Source organism: Halichoeres trimaculatus, unplaced genomic scaffold (genome assembly GCF_033239565.1).
Source record: "Halichoeres trimaculatus isolate MK-OKI-2021-1 unplaced genomic scaffold, fHalTri1.1 fHalTri1_scaffold_18, whole genome shotgun sequence".
Classification (NCBI taxonomy): Eukaryota; Metazoa; Chordata; class Actinopteri; order Labriformes; family Labridae; genus Halichoeres; species Halichoeres trimaculatus.
The window spans coordinates 6,490,356-6,508,801 of NW_027437196.1; the positions used below are offsets into that span (position 1 = coordinate 6,490,356).

An 18,446-nucleotide genomic window follows, 5' to 3' on the forward strand; every position below is an offset into this window, starting at 1 on the left:
TTCCAGTCCAACTCGATGTCTACCGTCTATAATAACTAGGGCTGTCACTGTAACACGTCATGTCAATTAGATTAATTAATTCCACCACAAATTAATGCATTATACATCCTCAGTTCAAGCGTGAGCTGCCTGAACTTTTCTGACTTGCGTCTCGCTATGTCTCTGTCATCTCACATCTTTTCCTCATATCCATGCCGAGCTCTCATCCAAAGAGCACACCGCTCTCACTCTCAGTAGGTAACGAGCAGGATTCTGATTGAAAAGCTCCAACAGACCCCACCTCCCCCTGCTGGAAAAATCAAACTGACGTCTATAGACCTCAATGGCAGTGAACACAGACATGTTAAAATTTGCCAGTTGAAAAAATGTGGATTTACAAATCATCATCTTCAGTTTTATGATGTCCTAGAATTCAAATTGTTCATTTGGGGACCTTAAGCAGATATGGGATTAAAATATGATAAATTAGATCAATTAATTACAAATCCTGTAATTAATTAGATTATTATCATTTTATTTATTTATTTTTTTATATTGTTCATTCTTTTGTATATAAAAAACGATACAAAGAAAAAATTAAAAATCCCCAAAACTGAATGAAAAGGAGCCGAAAGAGGAAAAACTCTTATTGTGTCCGCCCCTTCTTTCACAGGATGCAAATCAAACAATCTCATAACAATAATATTATATTATATTAATCACCTGACAGCACTAGATATGACATCTAAAAAGGGGGTATTTTGCTTTTTTAAAGGTGTAGTTTGTCCCTGTGGCTCTCCTGTAATAGCTTTAATGATTTTCAATTTTTTTAAAAAAGTATCTATTTTTCTCAAACTGGTGTTTTAGAAAACCCTTAATTCAGCCTCTGTCTAAAACACTTCACTTTACCTGCTGTCTCTTTAAGGCCCCCCACTCATCTAACTCCAGCCCTCTGAAGGCCTGTCAGGGTCGGACCTTGGTGTTTGAGGCCCACTAGGAGTGAGAGAAAAAATATGGAAATACAATTTCACAATATCAAAGTCAATTTTTTTTTAAATTCAGATTCTTCATTTCAGTTGTAGTCTAAAAAACTAGATTGGAAAAAAGCTACCACTTTTTTCCAGCAGGGGGTGAAATGTTTCTCTTTGACTCACGTGATGGGCATTTTATGGGAAAATATGGCTCCTGATATAGTCTGTAGACATCATCAACATTTAACTTTTTGATCAAATGTCTGGTGTCTGGTGTGTCTGGTGTTAAAAAAACAAAAACTAAAAATCACAAAAATCGTAAATAATGAAGAATAGTAATTTAAATCAAATCAGCGCCACAAAAATCTTCCGCCCCTTCCGTCGTATCATTAACCAGTTATATCCTTATGTGATGACGTCATAATTTCAGCAAATCTCATCAAGATCTCGTGGTACTTGCAAACTCACCCTTTTGAGCTGCTAATTGACAGATTCTGGGGTTTACACAAGACATGAATATGCAGAGGTTTGTAAATCTGCACACGCTCAGTCTGAACATCCAGCGTTGTTACTTTTAATCCAAGTTTGAAACATGGGAAAGCAGAATACCCCCTCTTTAAAGATGCATGTGAGCCAAGCATTTATGGCACATTTCCACAGAGGTCAGTGACTGTGTGGTGCAGATCTTTTAGAGGCCAGAGAAGCCAGAACATCATGTTATGTGACATAATATTCTTGGTGTTATTAACAGAGAGTCCGGACTGTGCAGAACAAAGCCCATTGGGTCAATTTTTCTGATTTTCCCGAACATTCATTTAACTGTTATCTGTTCAACTGACTTGCTTTAATCTTATGATTGTAAAAGTAAAGTTTCTAAAGACTAGATTTAAAATGAGATTGGTTTAAAAAGATGGTTTCCTTTTTTATAAGCCATTACGGTAATCCATTCTGACCTTCATTATTTCAGAGTGTAACGTCCTGCCTACATAATGTGACAGACTGTGTCATTTTCAGATCGCAGAATAAAGTAAAGATCAAAGTGTTCCTGTCTGAAAAGTGCCAGAGAAGCAAGTTCTACTTTCATCAAGAAGCACCTGAAGAAATCAGGCTTCGCTTTAAGATTTTAAAAATATTCTGCATATGAAATGTTTGAACTCTTGGCTCGGGGTGATCACAGAAGAAGGCAGGAGTTCAGAACGGATGGAGTGGTTTTTGAAACGAGGTCTAACAAAGTTACCCTCTCAAACTCGGAGCCTGAATGTAGATAAAAAGACTTTTCTAGCTCACAAAGTCTCTCCTTCAGTAGAAAACGCTGCTATTGTAGAAAAAGGAGAGCCTCGAGATGAAAGAGCCGGGGAAGAAACGGGGGAAGCCGGCAGGTCGCAGGTGTGTGTCAGCCTGGAGAGTCGTGTTGAAAGGTAATTGGCAGCAGAGTGAGGATGAAAAGCTGAGCAGCTGACCTGCCGGTCCGCCCTGACAGACTACACAATTCTCTGCACGCATGTACGATAGCACTTTTCACATCTAATGTCCTCACGTCTCTCCGTCCGCTTCTTACGCAAAAATAGATTCTTCTCAAGTCCAGTGGATTTCCACACAAAGCAGAGCAAAGCCGAACTTTCTATTAACTCCTCGTCTCACACTCCTTCACATTCAGGTCCAGTCAACAGACAGTTTTTGTGATTCATCTTCAAATACAGAGTTATTTCACACACTTTTTCTAGTTCTATTCTTTTCTGTACATCCCATGGAGTCGACTTCTACTTCACATCTTTGATGCACTCACCTTTTAATGCGCTAACTGCGATCACCTGTCCTTGAATGCTCCTCTCTTGTGCACTCAACTTTATTCAATCTGACCTAAACTGCACTTTTTAACAGCACTTCTTAACTAAAATAAAGTGCATTTTTACACTTTGGTGAATTGCACTCCCTTAATTGCGCTTCTAAACTGCACTCTACATTGTACTGTACTGAATTGCACCACTTAAATGCACTGCAACGCTCTCAACTACACATTTTTTAACCTGCTCTCAGCTTTCTTTCTCTATTGCCCCAAAGTGCATTTCACACTGCAATCCACTGCACTTCTTACATGCACTCAAACTTTTTTTTGCTGCGTTTTTGAATTGGTGTCAATGGACAGCACTTTACTGCTCATCTTTACTGCACTGTTCTGCATGTTTTACCTGTTTGTGACTTTTATTGTTTCATGCACTGCTTAACTGCACTTGAACTTTCGCAGCTGCACTCTGTACTGAATTTACAGTGCTCGCCTTTACTGTGCTCAACTGCACGTCATCAACACTCAGCCACTGTTTGCACGACGTTTCAACCAAAAACGCTGAAACACAGTGATAACCCTGTGAAAAAAAATCTGCATTTACACGGAAAACCAGGCCTGTAGCTGGTGCTATCACCCTGTTGTCCAGAAGACGAGCGTTTCCACTGAAAATACCAGCTTAATGTTTACACGGCAACAATGTAGGTGGCGTTTGATAAATATTCCACTCTGGAGGCCGTTTTCGAAAGTTTGCGTTTCAGGTCTGAATGCTGTTTCCAAGTAAATGTGAGGCATGTTTCACCCTAAAACTGTGTCGTATAAATGGCCCCTCAGTTTAGTTTTCTTTCTCACTGTACCTCTTCAATGCATTTTTTGACCGGGTTGCTCAACTTTGCTTCTTGACTGCCCCTAGCTGCACTTCTGTGAACTGCACCTCTTAAATGCACCAAAATCCTGTCCTTAACCTGTACGTCACTTTGGACAAAAGTATAGAAAGAATTTCCTATGTTAAATCAAGAGCAGTTTTGATTGATTTGAGAGCAGTATTTTACTGATTTCATGCTCAGATTTGGCAATATTGTCTTTCAAGACTCTGCTCTTGCGCTCAAATTTGCTCTGCATGTGCCCAAACTGTCTCCTCACGCTCAGTTATAATGCTGCCAGGATAATCTGATTGGTCAATACGAGTCCGCCTTCTATTGGTTGATCCACAAAAAATTCGAGAGCAGGCAGAGATCTGTGAGCAGAAATTCCCTCAGCGCAACAGGAAGAACCTGAGTGTGAATGTAGGAAATCTGCGCAAGCAGCATTATAACCGAGCGCGAGGAGACAGTTTGAGCTTGTGCAGAGTAAACTTGAGCGCAAGAGCAGAGTCTTGAGAGACAATATCACAAAATCTGAGCATGAAATCAGTAAAATACTGCTCTCAAATCAATTAAAAATACTCTTGATTTAAGATAGGAAATTTATTCCATACAAAAGCGTCTGTACAATGAAATTGTAAAATTGCTGCACTTCATTCTATATTGTGCTCAATTTTACATTTTACCTGCACTCACCTGCTCTAAGGTGTGCTTCTTAACTACACTTGTTTCTTTACTTTTTTACTTTTTCAGGTGTGATTTTTAACTGCATCCCATGTTATTTACTGCACTCAACTGATATGATTGACCATGCACAACTTCACCTCTAAAATGTATTTACTTGCTCTTTTTTTAATGTCCTCGACTGCACATTTTACCTGCACCCAGATTTTGTCTTTAATGTTCAAAGATCCTCTTCTATGATGTGATTTACTGCACTCCTGACCTGCTTTCAATGTTTTTTCTCTTGTATTGCATTCTGTTACACATTTCTCCTGCACTCATCTTTGTTTTCTTACAGCTCATATTAAAGTCACTTAGAGCAGATTGGAGTTGTGCATCACAAACACTCAACTATATTTGTCATTTCCTTGCATTCACCATCCCTCACTGAGTAAATATTTACATACAGTGAACCCACTGACCCCTTTATGAGCATGAGCTTCATCAGACTGCAGCCCTGAGAGCAGCAAGTAGAGCTGACAAAGTGAACAAAGCAGCAGAGTGACAAACGGAGCAGATCTGTGGCCCTGTTATATTTCCTGTAATCCTCCGTCAGACCCACAGAGAACCCGACACACTCGGCTGCCTCCTTATTAGCGACTGAATGTTTTATTTTCACCGTTGTTACCCCTCCAGCTCCTGGCTCAGATACAGTACAGACAGGAGACTTTCAGAAACCTGCTTCTGAGGCCTCACAGGTCATAAAACGAGGATTTAGATGCTGCAGTGTGGGAGCAAAATGAGAAAAAAACACATTCAGGTAATTTAATGCTTGATATCTGATCTTCACTGAAGCTTTCCCACGCCGCGAAGAGAAAACACCCACACAGTTAAAGCCTCGTTTCTAATATAGACCGTATAAATAATTGATGGACCCCAATACGTCATACTGTAGATTCTTGGCTGCATGAATTGATCCTTTATGTTTGGTTACCATGGGTATTCTGCCGTGGCAATCAGACCAGAAACTGTAAACATTAAACATATTTCTATTTACGATTCCGAATCAGGGCAGCTCCGTGTAGTGAAATAGTTGTATTGACTCAACACTCCTTAGGACACTTAGAGAAATAATCATTTCAAATCAGGCCACGCCCCCTCGATCACTGGTGGCTACATGTGCAAACAGTAGCGATGTTTATCATGTTTGAATGCCCTCGAGAGGGCTACGAGATTTACTCAATCTGTGACATCACTAATTGGTGAATCATTTTATAGGAGCATCATGAAGTAATATCAACCAATCAGAAACATCCTGTTCTGTTCTATGACCTTTGGAGGAACATTCCGGAATGTTCGGTTCAGAAGTGCTCTGACGTGTCTTAAAGAGACAGTAACTGAAATGTAGCTTGAGGGGAAAACTAGCATTCAAAGAGGCCACGCCCCTAATTCTCCATCACTTCCTCTTTTAATCTGGGGTAAATAGTGCAGTTGTAAATAAATTAAGAACGTTCTGCATTTTAACATTAGGCTCCATGGGACAGACTTATTTCTGAGGACAGTCTCTAGTGGACACTCCAGGAACTGCAACAGTTTTTGAGCTTTATCATTTCTACATCTTGGTTTTAACTTGAAATTATATACATTTAAACTGTGCATCAGCCAAAAGTTTAAGACAAAATGTCTTTCAGAAATATAAATATTACCTGCGTCTTGAAGCATTTTTTCAGAAACCAGTTATTGGTTTGATTTTATAAAAAGTGACATTCGGAGTGTCACAGTTTTGTAGGATGAGGTTTAATAATTCACACTTCCTGAAAACTATGGATTTGAGAATTATTTGGTTGCGTGTGTGTGTGTGTGTTTGTGTGTGTGTGATAAAAGGTGTCCAGGAAGTGTTTAGATGTTATATAATGGAGCAGCTCACCATGGACTCTGCCTGTGTGTGTGTGTGAGTGTGAGTGTGTTGAGTAAGGTCTGGTGGGCTCAGCAGGTTCAGGAAGGGCTTTCTAGAACAGATGGAGGACACACACACACACAAAGAATCTGCAGAAGGACTGCGCACACACTTACACACTGGAGAAATCAATTTGACATCCTCTGTGATATTTAGACAGTAAAGGACTATGCTATACACACACACACACACACACACACACACACACACACACACACACACACACACACACACACACACACACACACACACAGCCTGTGTACTGTATCCCCTGCGTCTCACCGTGGTTCCAAACAATTAGCGTAGCAGCTAATTTGTCTTCGCTGACAGCAGAACAAATGCTAGCCCTCAGGGTTGCTTATTCAGTTAGCATGCTAGCTCAGCCCTCAGGCTTTACTTCAGACTTTTACCTCTGACCTCTGTTAACCCCTCAAACGCTACAGTACAAACTGCAAACAGTCCCGCATTTTTTTGTGATGTAGGGCTTATTATTCATTTATTTTTTTGGATCTTTTGAATTCTTTTGTGCTTCAAAGAACAAACCATCATACTGATAAGTTTGTAATTTTAATCCTAGTTCCCTAGCTGTCTACCTTCAAAGAGCGCTGCCACACAAGGCTATTTTCTCCTTTTCTTGTTATGGCTACATTCCATTTCAAAAGTATGTTTTGAATGATGCTTAAAAAAGTCCCAAATTTAAGGGAACAAAAGACAAAACAAGGCCGCATTATGAGAGGGGCGATGAACCATAGTATAAAAGGCATGATATGAGAGGTGTTTGATATAAACGTGTGTAAATTGAGATGGTGCAAGATATGAGAGGTACGCTATGGGAGGCATGATATGACATGCGCTAGATATATGAGGCTCGATATGAGAGGTGATTCACTGCATGGCAGGTTTATTTATAAGGATGCACTGATAAGAAAATTTTGGCTGATACCGATACCTGATATAAATATTGCTGTTATAATTTTTTTTGTCTCTTTTTCATAATCTTTGTATTTGGAGTGGATCATTACTTTGTATGGTTCATTTGTTGGTAATGGACACCAAACTTTTTGTGGCTTCAGTGATATTTTTACTACTTTTTCTCCTGTGTTTGTCTGGAGATCCTACATGTGACCATGGCTGCATTGTTTACATGTGAACTCAGCTGTTAGCAGTCTGTAGCATGTCAATGCTAACTGGCGCAAGGCCTGATGTCTTCCCACAAGGTGAAGAGAAGGAGGTGAGGATGACGTGCTGGTTCTCAGGTGTGAGCTACGAAGTGACGACATGGACCTTTCTTCCATCCATCCATCGTTATTGGGAACGTAAGATCTATCTCCAATAAGATGTGCGAGCTAGCCGTGCTAACCCAGCAACAGAGGGAATACCAGAAGGCAGAGTAGCATCATGCTATTCACAGACATGGCTAACGAAGCTAACAACAGACACCAACGCAACATTGGAAGAGCTTCACCTGCTGTGAGCAGACAGGATCCAGGAGACAGAGACTGAACAGACTGCTGAAGAAGCTCAGTCCTGGACCCTGTGGAGGTGGAGGCTGGCTGAACTGGACAATGATGGACAAGCTGTCATCATCTATTTTCTTATGGACATTTTTGCACTTTCTGTACACTTTCTTACTTTTGTTTTCTTGATTGCTGCTGTGAAATCATTTTTTTGTACTTGTTACAATGACAATAAAGTTATATTCTATTCTATTCTATTCTATTTAGCAACTGTTGGCAATAAGGGGTTCAAAGTGCTTCACATGACACATTTACAGTATGGCTAGGTTGGAAAAAATGTTTTTCCCTCCTCTGTGATTGTGTGCCCCACCCTAATGCTGAATAAAGAAAGGAAACACAGGGACTAATAACTGTTATCAAACTCTAATCAGGGTGAGGCACACAATCACTGAGGAGGCTACACTCAGGGAGTAAAACTAGACTTGATACACTGGGGTGAAATACTACAAAATAAAACGGGAAAGACCACAGAAACACTGGATAACCAAGAAACTACATGTCTCGTTAAATTTCTTAACGTCGAACATTGAAACCTTGAGTCAGTCTTTTCTCTGTCAGAGCCACAGGTCTCCTGTCCTTCTGTAACTTTATCTAAGAAGTGTAGCCATCATTTATTGTCCTCCACATTAAAAAATCCTGACCGTCCTCGCCCACAGCTAATCTTCAGCTAATGTGGTTTTGTGTCGCTCCGTCATTAACAAGGTCCAGGCAGGTGACTTTCTCAGAGCTAATGTGTTTAGCGCTGCACACCTGGGGTCCGACCTCATTTGCAGCCCTGCCAAGAACAACAGGAAAGGCTGATTAAGGTTCCGTGGAAGACAATCGGCCTCTTGGGAAATGTAGTTAAGAGTCTGACACTGAGAGGGTGTCAAGTTTATCTGAATGACAGAGATTCAAACACCCAGGGGATGGTGAGAAGCACAAGGAGGAGAGAAGAAAGAAGAGCCTCTCCTTCACAAAACTGGAGGATAATGATGAAGTTTGGACCAGAAAACACACCTGCTGGTAAGAGAGTGTGTGTTCGTCCCAGTCTGCCCATGCACCAGATGGTTGAGGGAACTAGAGGGATCAATCGTCATTTGGAGTCGATGAGTTTTGCAGCTTGCTGAAACATTCCTCAGTGTGAGACTCTAAGGCGTTACCTGCGCTGACATTTTGCTTTCTTTGTCTGTAAACAGAAGCTGCTTTATCAAACTGTAAGAGTACATCATTTCCTTCTGAATCCCAAGTTTAAGACCTCTTATTTAGGCTTCAACTGCTTTAAAACCAGAAGAAATCACAAGTAATCTAACAAAACAACACACCACCACAGTCTTATCTTTCCCCTGCAGGGACGCTGGTGTTGAAAACTGTCTAAAGCCTTCTTGAATTCATTTTCTCAGAGTTGAGAAACACAGCTGAGTGATCATCTTGGACAGCACATCCAAAACAGCTTCTTTAACGCAGCGAGGCCAGGAAGGAAGCCAAGAGACACAACATACTTTAATGCAAATGAATGGCACTGGAGGCAGCCATTAGCCAGTTTAATCACCTTGGCTGTTACTCTTAAGATTCAGCTCTAATACACAAATTCAATCACAGACGGTTTTAGTGTTTTATTATTCAAATAAGGCAGGAATAAATTTAGAATCAGGCAGTAAATCATACACCACTGCTGGATGCTTTTTCTGTTATTGCTTTATCTCTATCATTTGGTGTGATTCTGGAAAAACTCCTAAAAATGACTTGACAGCAAACAACTTTTCAAAAGAAGTTACTGCCGACACTTTCCCAAAGCTGGATCATACTTTTATTAGGGCTGAGACATCAAGTGTAAAACCAGAGACTTTATAGTGCATGGAAGTAGTTGCTGTGATGTCACCCATTGGTTTCTGATACAGAGTTTTAAAGCCTGTCGTCGTAATTCACCATTCTGAAAATGCCTTCCTTTTGGACAACCCTAATCACCAGTAAAAAGGCCGAGCTGAGGAAAGCCCACACTGCAATCCCTGGTCTAAAAATTTGAAGCAGCTACAGAGGAGCTAGAAACTGCAGTTCCAGGAGTGTCCACTTGAGGCTGCCAAGCCACAAAAGTTGTTTATTTTTCAGCACATTTGAACACGTTTATAGCCTGGTTCAAAAAAACAGAAAAACAGTTTGGGTCTAAAAGCTTATTCCTCCAACAGCACACGGAGAGGCAAATATTTCTACGACTCAATAAACAACGCACCACCAAGCAGTCCGGTTTAGATCAGTACAGTTTGCTTTCCGCATGAACATGACACACTGAAATGAGACGTACAAGATTCATGTGAGAGAACACATGAGGCTTTTATGCTTTCTAACACCCCACGCACAGCCGTTTGTGTCCATTACCAAACTGCAGGGGGCGTTGTATCACAAACGTACATCTACCAGAGTACTAAGCGAGAGTTGAAGAAGTTTGACTTTGTTTCCAACACATTAATATATCTGTCCTGGAGATTTTTCCCGTTTTTTTTAACTGATTCCTCTTCTCTGCTGAGAGTGGCCGCAATTTCACGCCATGAATTATTTACCACTCAGCTATTATGGTAATCCCTGTGTAAAGAGTCACACAGATACCTGTGTTTCTGCACTTTGACCACTTCCACTATCTTGTCTTTCTGTGTGAAAAGGAACGTGCAAGGGGGCATAGGTGCGAAAATGCGCACAAAGCTGCACGGACCCCGCAGACACATCAAGCATAAATTAGCCTTAAGCCACATGCTGGTTGCCACATCAGTTAAACAACAGTGTGACGCCATAGCAGCGTACCCTGCAAATAAATCCAACAAAGAAGAAAAAGGCAGCACAGTAAACAAAGAGCAACAATGGAAGACATCCAGCAATTTGTCTTCTTAGTGATTTCCGTGTGGCTCTTTGTTACAAAGTGCAATCAAGCTTTGTTTCAGAGACGACTGTGTGCCACCAGGAGGAATACAGCAGCCACTGTCGCATGGTAAAAGACGATTCTTTTGACCAATCAATGGACTGCAGTGTTGTAGCTCCACCTTCTGGGATCTGATGGGTTTGGTCTGGCACCCCTATGGCAGGGTGCCATAAAGTGGGATGGTTCATCTTGGTTATTTGGGATCTGTCCAGGGATTAGTTAGTAGAAATGCCGTAAAATGTGTGCCGTGCCGAGACGTGTCGAACTGAACCGCTTGGTGGAAATGAGACTTTATAAAATACAACCAGTGAGTGGGCCTATATCCACCTCACTGGTGAATAAAGGCAGGGTGCCCACCTGTCTGTCAAGTCAAAGAATCAGAGCTTTTGTTAAATGGGTCTGTATATGGATTTCAGAGCAGCCAGAGCCAGCCTCTAGTGGCCACTTGAGGAAGTGCAGTTTTTTGCACTTCCACATTGCCTTTATTTCTTTAGACAGGAGGTGCTGCTTGGTTGTAGACTCCAACGACTAACCTTAGATTAATCAGGTGGCAACCTCTAGCTGTGCAAAATGAACTCTTTAAAACCCATCGGAGTGGTAGTGTTTACCGTAACTCCTTGACAAACAATAGAAACAGATATTCTGTACATATGCTCATCTGTTCATAGTGTATATATATTTTTTAAATGTTTTTTTTTACTTTGCATGCAAACTTTTTGTTTTTCATTGTCTAAACACAACTTTATTTATGCTCTTGTTTTTTTAACTATATGCACCAACATACACACCAATTACCTTGTAATGTAAAAACCATTGGGAAATAAATCTGATTTTGATAACGAAGAAAAGACAAGCTATACAGCAAATCTGGAATAATATGGTACTTTATAGGAATCTACGTGTAATGACGTCCCAATCACAGGTGATAACTGATGCAAGCTGCTCTCATTACTGGACCTCTTCAACTATTGGGACAACAAAATATTCAAACGGTTCCTGAAAGAAGAGGCGATGAAAAAAATAGTCCAGGTGGCCTGTGTGATGCTTGGGTGAGATTAAGCAAATGCAGAAGTGCTAAAAACTGCAGATTGGTGTTAATGTCCTCTTCTAAACAGCATGATGTTCCTCTATTAATTATTAAAAGTCACACGGACCAGGGAGCAGAGGGAGAGTAAGTGGTGCCGTTGGCAAGTTGTGCAACTGCTCTATGGTCACATTTTGGTCACACCAAATAGTGGCGTCTATTATCCTCAAACGACAACACTGGACTGTTTTGGGTCATATCCCAAGATAGCAGCAAGTTTCTTAAGTTTTCGCACAACAAAAACACACCTTCCTTGAGTACGCTTTTATAATATGTTAAATAAAATCTTGGAATCAAAAGCACCAGAGGATTTTCCGAGCAATGACTCCACTACCAATAAGACCACCAAAGATATTTATTCTCTCCACATTCTGTACTTAAGTCTAAAATCCAAATCCCAGATTATCGTCTGAACCTCCTCTTGCTCCAGAAACCGTTGCTCTGTCCTTTATTTGCACCTCCACAGAGCAGTGCTGTAATTTCGCGAACACATCCGAAGCTTCGGAGTAAACATTAGTCCAGTGAGCGGTGTGATGAGATTCAGAGCTGATGTCTCCCTGGTTGAAACCCGCGGCGAGGAGTAATTACAGGCGAAGGCTGGACGCCGATGCTCCTCTGTTATTAATGAAAGCTAATGAAGGCTGCGGCTCTGATCTCCTCTCATCCCTCCATCTCCCCCCTTTACAGAAGGATGGAGGGAAAAAGGAAGCTGGGTTAATTTAGACTACAGGCAGCGATCCAGTATTAATATATCTCTGTATGTGTGTGAGCGTGGCTCTCATTAAAACGCCACACAGGTTTCCTGGTTAGATAGACGACTGGATATCACTCAAAGTGTTCAGTAAATGCTGTTTGTGCTTTACAAATGTTGGTAAAACAGGTTTATACAGAGGACAGGATCTTTAACCTGAGGTGTGTTTGTTCAGAGTACAGGAAACAAAGAAAATCAGAGGTAAGATTTCCAGAAACAGTGGTTCCAAAGAGAAGCTACTCTTCAACATTCCAGCATCACAGATAATAAAAAGAATTAAAAGTCTGTGCATGTTTCCTTGACCCTCTGCAGGTCTCTAACTTTGTCACCTTAAACATCAGGAAGCCTCCCCACAGATGTTTCCTTCAGTCCACCCGCTGCACTCTTTGATTTCTGCAGCTTCTCTGCATCACATCAAAGCATCGCCTCGTTTTGGTTTTATTTGCATTTTGCCGCCAATTAAAGCAGAGGTCGAGTTTGTTTACATCTGCTGCTCTGACTTTGGTTTCAGAGAGACATTAAACACCACATGAAGATTAACTCACAGGGAACTGGCTTTATGGTGATGCAGAGAGGGCACAGGGTGGATGCACTGATCGCAGAGGGTCTAGCTTCACGTTCAGGATCAGATGGATACGCTTGGTACCAGACAATTGAACTAGTCCCTCTAATCCAAGTCCCAAGCGAGTAGTAAGTCATTTGGTCCAAGTCTTGAATCAAGTCACAAGATTGTGGAGTTAAGTCAGTGGTTATATCTTGAAGAGAGAAATTTCTGCATGGATTAAACCATATATTTTAATAGTATAAAGGGGCTTGACATTAACTTTTTTGCTCACCAGCCACTGTGACTAGTAGTTTCCCAGAGTTACTAGCCACTCGGCATTTTCACTAGCCAAAATTTTGTGGTTGGACAATTATGTTTAATATGACTGAAGCCGACAATAACATGCTAAAGTTTACTTGAACTAGATTTAAAACTTTTTAAAATGCAAATGACCTCTGTTTAAAGCTACAGATCATTGTCAGGTATTCAGTTTTGAAACGGTTGTGTTCCTTTTATATGAAAATATGAAGGCTATTAAGACAAAGTCAAGGAGGAGTTTATTATTGCATTTAATGAAAGTCGTTATGCTTGAAGGTTAGTTGAAAAGATAAAAACTTAACTGAAAAACTAGCTAAAAACACTGTCTGCTTAAATATTTATTTACAACAGTAATTTTTCAGAGACAAAGCAAGCACCATATTTTCTGGACTATAAGTCACTTTGTAGTATAATCATGCTTTTTTTGTTGTATCAGTCAAAAAAAAATGCGTCTTGAAGAGGAAAACATTAGATATAAGTCACACCGGACCATAAGTTTCATTTATTTAGAATGAGTTGGTTGTTTACAGTATTTCCAGAATTAACTTTTTACCCATCGCGAGTGAAATTTTAAATCACGTTATCAGGCGCTAAACACCAGGAGCTGTCAGGGCTTGCGTGCTTGGGATCTTGTTACACACCTGTCTCCGATCAATCCATCAATTAAAGTGTGAACCTCTAGCGTGGTGATCATGCTACGAGTCTTCCAACTCAGCCTGTATCAAGTCGAGTCAAGTCTGAAGTCATTGTCTTTCAAGTTAAGTCGAGTCTCAAGTTTTTTACCCTCAAGTTGAGTCAGGTTGCAAGTCGTCAAATTTGCAACTCAAGTCCGAGCCGAGTAGAGTCTCTATGACTCGAGTCTAATTGTCAAAGAGTCTGAAGTCATTGTCTTTCAAGTCAAGTTGAGTCTCAAGTTTTTGACCCTCAAGTGGAGTCGCTTTGCTAGTCCTCAAATTTGCGACTTGAGTCCGACTCGAGTCCATCTCGCGTCAAGTCTCTATGACTCTGTGACTCAAGTCCAAATGTCAGCAAGTCTGAAGTTGTTGTCTTTCAAGTCAACTTGAGTCTCGTGTTTTTTATCCTCAAGTTGAGTCGAGTTGCAAGTCGTCAAAATTGCGACTCGAGTCGAGTCTTTATGACTCTATGACTCAATTCCAATCGTCAGCAAGTCTGAAGTCATTGTCTTTCAACTTGAGTTGGGTCTCACGTTTTTTACTGTCAAGTCGAGTCAAGTTGCAAGTCGTCAAATTTGCGACTCAAGTCTGACTCGAGTCGTGTCTATGACTCTATGACTCTATGACTCTATGACTCTATGACTCTATGACTCGAGTCAAATTGTCCGCTTAGTAACCCAATAGAGGAGAGCAAATAAAGTGGCTCAGTACAGATTCGTTATTTTGGTACCTTTTCTAAGTTTATGATAATATTTTAAGTTTGGTTCATTAGATAAAAGGGAAATAATGACTCAGCTGTGCATCACTTTCAACATCAGAACTATAATTATGCAAATATCAGATGAAAGATACTTCTCCAGTAAATCAGAGAGAGATCGAGTCTCACATGAAACACAAACACAGCGCAGTGAGATTATAAAGAGTTTAGATGAAAGGAAAACACAGAGGGCAGAGCAGAGATCAATATGATGTTCAACACAGTGAAACATCACAACAACACACACACACACCTGTCCACTTACCTCAGCGTGTGGAGCGAACAGTGCAGAAGAGTTTGCTGGTGCAGAGAGGAGACCGGTGGAGGACTGGAGCAGAGATGATGGATGTTACGACAGAGGGCGAGGACCGGCTGGACGGATGGATAGGCTGCAGGCGATCAGGTTCGGGTCACAGGCTGATGTGTCCCAGACGGATTCTTCCGCAGCTCTGAACACGGGAGGAAGCGATCGATGCAGGGACGCCGGGGCCTTGATCCGCCAGGCAGAAAGGAGACAGAAAACTCAATCTGAGGCTCACAGTGCTGATTCAAAGTGAGAAACAAGCAACAGATGAATCAAAGAAACTCAACACGGAGCTCAGGGAGTTACTTCTCACTGATACAGGGAGGCTTTCTACACAAAAACAACACAACACTGTGAGCGAAAAACTGCAGAATGTTCCTTTAAACTTGAGCTCTAATCACACTTTGACTTTCCAACATATCAGACTCAAATCAGAACTTTCACAGATTTGACGACTAATTTCAGTGAACTCCCCCTGCTGACTGTATCCGGTATAGCTCATAAGCCCCGCCTCCTCCATGTTAACAGATGGGACACGAGTCGAACTTAAAACCAAAATCCAGGTAAAGTAAATGTTTGTCAAAAAAAGAGCTCTGTCCAAAAAGTTGATTCTCATCATGCTGATTTATGTCACAGCGTTCATTTTTCTGTTAAGTTTACTTTGAGTGAGTTACGTGATGTGGTAAAAAAAGGATGTGACATCATGATTGACAGCTGTGTGGACGAATGAGGCTCCTACAAAGCAATTCATTTCCACACTAAGACAAGAGTCATCAAACTTTGCATATCTTGGCTCCTTTTACCTCACATCTGGAGTGCCACAAGGCTCTAGACTCGGCCCAATCCCATTTAACCTCAATATAAATGATTTGGGACACACTTGTTCAGATGTTGACATGAGATTGTACGCTGATGACACAGTTTGATACACTAAACAAAACCTAAAGCTATGGTACAAGTTTCTCTGTAGTCGGCATTATAGGGATGCACGATATATCGATATCAATATCAGTCTGATGTTGGTCATTTTTCTTAACATATCGGAATCGGCCGATGTGTAAAATTGGACCGATATTTACTCAATACCTGCCTGCCATTTTCGGGGTTTTTCTCTGAACTACCTCGACACATCATCTCAGATTGTTTTTTGTTTTTTTTAACCATTATCGATATCGGTAAACATTGGTTATTGGCCATAACAGCAATATTAGTATTGGCCAAAATATTCATATGGGTGCATCCCCACTGCATTTCTTCACAATACTTTTTAACAACTTTGTTGAGTTAAATCAAAGCTAATACATGTTGTCTTAGTTCATGCGGCAACTGTTGATGTATTCAATTCCAGAAATGTTTTGAAACTGCAATACCACATGGACCTATTGCGTAGGCCACAGGAGTAGTTCTACAAATGGTAGTTGCAAAACCCTGATAGAGGGTTCCCAAAATGCCTTTCAAAGTTGAAAAAAAAAAAACTTTCTACAGTTGCATGTTTCATCATGTATTAAAATGATACATACAAAAATATTCCACTTACACCATGAAATCAGGAAAAGTTTGATGTGGTTTGAAGACCCCCCAAAGGTAACAAAACCAGGATAGCAACAGAGGCCGCGTTTGCAGGACAACCTTTCACCCCAAAACGCAAAAACACAGAGAAAAAAAAAATCTGTGTTTGCATGGAAACACTGAGTAGTAAACTAGTAAGAATGCCAAGCCTCTAGATGGCGCTATAACTGTCTTGTCCAGAAGCAGCTTTTGGTAGATCCCCACCGAAGTAGAGTTGGGTCGATCATCTGACGTATTGGTGAGTGCCAAGAGCAAAAGTGGAGCAACAGATGCAAATTTGTTGAAAGACAGTCAGCAGATTAAACAGATTGAGCAGCACAAGCACAACATGGTAGTCAGCAGTGATTGTAACAAAGGTATTGTTGTACTGGTGTATATGCATGCACAGAGCGGAGCGTGACGTCAGCTGTTCCACTGAAAACGCCGGCTTGTTAACGCGGCAATGGTGTCGGCAGCGTTCAGAAAAATTCCGCTCCGGAGGCCGTTTCCAAAAGTTTGCGTTTTAGGCCGGATAAAACTCTGTTTCTGTGTAGACGAGTGGCCGAAATGCAAAAATTCTTTTGCGTTTCATCGTAAAACAAATGTCGCGCTAACAGCCTCAAAATCAGAGGCTGCAGATTAATTTACCAATCACAGCAACATGTGTTCATAAGTAGTCCAATACTGAACTGATCAGCTAAGTTAAGTCTCTTCAGCCTTTTTTTGTTTTTGTGTGCTTTTGGAGTTTCCTGTTTGTGTATTCAAACAGCAGGGGGTTGCCAGTCTCCAGCATCAATATATTGGGGGTTACAGGCTGAAAAGATTCGGAACCCATGAGCTTCAGCGTCGATTATCTACAGAGGCCTTAACCAGGCTTTAGGACTCAGATGAAATTTAGCTACTATGCTAATTGCACGTCCTGCTGAAATGAGCATTGTTCTTTATCAAGATACAGTCAAAGGAACACAACACTCTGCTAGAAATGAAAGGCCCCTGCAGATGTTTCAATGTAAAATGTGTCATTATGTGGAGCATCATTCAAAGAGACATATCTCTAACGATAAAGGTTTTTCCCCCTCTCAGTAAAGACAGTAAGACATGAGCTCCTGTGAAAAATCCCAACGGTAAACAAAACCAGCTGCTCTCCTCGTGAACATGTTTAGAGTCTGAAGAAACAGATGTGACACTGGATTGAAGCTGGATGAAAGCTGTTTAGGAGCGCGGTGTGAACACTGACAGAAACAGCAGCGCGTTGTTGATCTGCAGGATTCAGACTGAGAGCTGCGATTAGACGGAGAGAGTCCGGCCAGTCAGCTGGGACTGAAGGAAATCCTTCTTTATTGATCTGTCGCTCCTGCAGAGCCGTCCATCAGTCAGCCCGCTCTGCGGGGACGCTCGCACACGTGTGCTTCTATACTTGTGAGGACCATGGTCCACATTATCCATTCTCTGGTAGTTTGAACAGAGCGGAGTTCTTTATTCTGCGTGATTAACGATGACAGTGAGGGGAAAGAGTATTGAGAGAGCGACAGAGTTGATCAAGATGAAAAGAGACCTGGGGAGGTAGAAATTAATGCCTGCATCACACACACACACACACACACACGCACAAAGGCCAGGAACTCCCTCATCTGACCAGAGCAGCGGCATGACGATAATGTCAACAGAGTTTTTAGCACCACACACCAGAAACTGCAACCACCACACTTTGTCATGTCACATACACACACACACACACACACACACACACACACACACACACACACACACACACACACACACACACACACACACACAAGTGCCACTGACCTTTATAATATAAGACAGCAGGATATTAACAAAC

General features: G+C 41.2%; 1 protein-coding gene across 1 annotated transcript in view; it reads right to left on the reverse strand.

Annotated features, from left to right (window-relative positions):
• fars2 (phenylalanyl-tRNA synthetase 2, mitochondrial) overlaps positions 1-18,446 on the reverse strand; it is a 148,239-nt gene that overhangs the window by 127,303 nt on the left and 2,490 nt on the right. The window contains exon 2 of the mRNA XM_074693620.1: positions 15,017-15,241. The gene's annotated coding sequence lies outside the window, so the exon portion shown is untranslated. The remainder of the gene's footprint in view (positions 1-15,016; positions 15,242-18,446) is intronic.